General features: G+C 29.2%; 1 long non-coding RNA gene across 1 annotated transcript; it reads left to right on the forward strand.

Moving 5' to 3' along the window:
* Positions 1-205: 205 nt before the first annotated feature.
* Positions 206-2329, forward strand: LOC114276339 (uncharacterized). The gene is made up of 2 exons (XR_003634164.2): positions 206-473; positions 1923-2329. It is a non-coding gene; the product is annotated as an uncharacterized LOC114276339 (long non-coding RNA).
* Positions 2330-3516: the final 1187 nt, after the last annotated feature.

Genomic DNA, 3516 nt, shown 5'->3' on the forward strand with positions numbered 1-3516 from the left:
ATAAAAAGGGATATATTTTTGTAATAAATGAAATATTATATTTTGTGATGTACAAAAATATTAAATTTTTGTGGGAAGATAAAATTATATCATTTTATAATTTATTTTACAAAATTTTGATATATTATTACAAAAATTATATTGTATTATTTTAGAAATCAATCCTTGAAATGACAACCCACGTGGGGCTGCCCTCTTTTTCCTTGTCCCATCTTTTTTTTTGGTCCCATTTCGTTTTATTTTTGCTTGCTTTGGCAGAGGATCTCCCCTCCGCTCTCTGTTCGTCTCTCTCTTTCTCTATTCCTCCATAGTTGCTCAAACTTTGAGCTTAGAGTGGGAGTCTCTAGAGTAAGATTTTACAAAAATTTTGTAAATGGAAGTTGGAGAACTCGTCGTACTCTTCGCCATGATAGTCTCAGATTTGTGATCCGGTGGCGTTTGCCTTTCGGATTTGCTCCTCTTCATTATTTGAGGTAATGATTATCTCAATATTATTGCTTTAAAATTTATGAGGGGGTTATGTTGAGAAGAATGGCATGATAGGAGTTATATGGTTTGTATCTATATCATATTATGATTAGATAGTTTATTTGAGAAAAGTAATGTTGAAATATTGAATAATCTTTGATTTTCAGAATTTATTTTTGGAGAAAACTAAATTAATGTTGATGAACAAATGTTTAAGTGGTTAAGTTGGAAAAGAGTTGCTTTAGGATTAAAAACTTTAAAAGTGTTATATTCATGATATTTTATGAATGATGATACATTGATGATTAGGTTTTGTTCATTTTTGTGAAAATAAAAATATGAAATGTAGACTTTTGAACTTCTAACCTTGAAAAGTGTACTCTTAGACATATTTCATGATTTTTATGTAAATATCATGTTGAATATTTAACTTTAGAAAATATAGTTATTTGAGTAGCTTGGCATGAAATATAGTTATGTTTGTAAGATGAGACAGGTTAAGTTATGTTTAATATTATTTCTTTGGAAAAATGTGGATATAATGAACTTATTATTTTAGTAGATTAAATAAGATTGATTAATATTTTATATCCTTCGTAATTGAAAGTGTGTTATTGTGTTTATTTCCTAATTTCTAATATTATGGGATTAAACATGGTAAGTTGACCAAGTATGGAATTTGGACAAAATAAGTGAGATTAAGTTGTTTGGTGTGAGACAAAGCTGAACTAAGATTATTAGTTAAGTTGATGTGATTTGGTATTTGGTCACTAGTTTTACTAGTTGAGCTGTGTTATTATAATAATTTTATACCTCAAATTCATATATGAGATATTTGAATTGTTTTGGCTGTTTTTGACAAGAAAAGAAAACAATGTGATTTTAACTCATTTGGAGCAAATGAATGTTTGAATTAGAACATAAATTGAGTTATTAAATTTATTTATTTTATTAATTTAATGAAGTAAATGCTAATAATTCAAAAGTGAACACTTGTGTTATATTTTATAATTATAGCCAAAAGAAGATTTTGATATAATCGATTAAGTATTGGAAATATTTACTTATACTTACTGAGAATTATGATTTAACTTGAAGATCCAGATACTTTACTTGCATGAGAAAAATGGACATTTAATTCTATTGAATGTTTCGGTTGGTGATGAGTTTTGGAAAGAATGTAATTACATTACATTGATAAAGTATATGAATTAGAAATGATTAAATTGATCAAATCATGAATCCTCTTTTGTGCTGTATGTTATTGATATTGATGAACCTATTGCTTAGAGGTTTTGTCATTGGTAACCGGTAGAGGGTTGCATTGTTGGTGATAGAATGATATGGATTTGGGTTGAACAAAAACCCTACATGTAATGTAGTTGTTTTTACATTGGAAATGAAATGGATATGTTATGTATATTGTGATGGATTGATGTGAGTGCTTTAAATAGGGTCTGTCTCCTTCCGTTCAACACCTGGTAAAGCGTTGCGCGTTGATAGAGGTTCCGCTCCCCTCAGGTTGTGCCCAATAAAGTGAGTTGAGGTTTTTCTCCTTTCCAACTTGAGGTCCGATAAAATGTGGTGCTTTGGGATAGGTTCTACTCCTTTCCTGCTCGCGCTCAGAAAAAAGTGTTGTGGTGGCTGTGACTTAACGAAGCTAGATCTCATTATATTATGTGATAGTAGGTGATGGTGTTATGGTAGATGATTAAAGTGAGTATTTGAAATTATTTAAATTAACAAGTGTTTGTTAATTAAATAACTTGGACATATTTTCCTATTGGCAGTCGCTAAGCTTGATAACTGTGGATCTATTTAAATTAATGAGAGATGAGTATACTTGTTGATAGCCTGTTAATTGTGGATTTATTTAAATTAACCAACATGAGTTAATTAAATAAAAAGATTGGAATAGAGGCCTCGCTAATAGTCATTGTAATTGGTGGGGTCATTTAAGTTAACTAGTATGGGTCGTTAAAATGAAATGTATTTGATACTTTGTTGGATGTCATTATGAATTGTTCAACTATTTAACTTAACAGGGATGGGTTAACTGAATAGGTTAAAAATGATGTTTTGTTGATATTTGGAGCATGTTTATTTATTTAAGTCAATTAGGTGGTGTTAATTAAATAAACTGGATTTAAGAGATTATGTAATAAAATCATAAGGTTTTGACATGATATGATTTAACGTATATGTATAGGCATCTTTGTATCCGCATATATTTTAATGTTATAATATGAGATTGTTTGGTGGGTTAGTGGTTTGCTCACCCCTACCTGTACATGTGTATAGGAAATGTCTTTCGACTTGAGGATCAAATAACAAGTTTACAATGGCATAGTTATAAAGTGATGATGAGATGTAGTGTATTTTATTTATTTCTTTGGCTGAGTACTATACTTTGTAAAGGGCAATGCCTTCGTATTTATTGTAAGTCTTTGGAGAATTTTATTTATAAAAAAATATATTATATTCAATGTAATACATGGAGAGTGGGTTTAATATATATATTTTTAATTTATCAATGGTAATTCTGGTATTGACTTGTGAAGAGTAAAGAAAATGTTTAACGAAAAAGGATTTTTGATAATTAATTGAATTAGTATGGAATTTCTTTTAAAACCTTATGTGTAGGTTAATTATTTTCTGCCTGAATAATCTTTGAAAATCGGGACCTAACACTCGCTCACCCAGATCAAAAGATCGGCCTCTATTATTCCATGATATTAATTTTATATGTTCATACTTTGATTATTAAATAAATTATAAAATTTACTATATGAAACAAACAAGTATAGAGTATGTCATTTATTTTGGAACAATCTGATTTCATGTACTTTGAATGAGTTTTGAATAATGTACAGCTCAACAAAAAATGAGTTCACAAACATGAAAATCGATATTATCCCAAATTGAACAACACATCCTCCATCCAGTGGCATTCATTGAGGTATATCACATAAGCAAGTAGCCACATGATAGAATGCTTGACATAATAAGGAAGACACACACAAATGAGATGCTAAAGTATAAAAACTT

The sequence above is a fragment of the Camellia sinensis genome, chromosome 11 (genome assembly GCF_055761805.1).
Source record: "Camellia sinensis isolate YWXY chromosome 11, ASM5576180v1, whole genome shotgun sequence".
Lineage (NCBI taxonomy): Eukaryota > Viridiplantae > Streptophyta > Magnoliopsida > Ericales > Theaceae > Camellia > Camellia sinensis.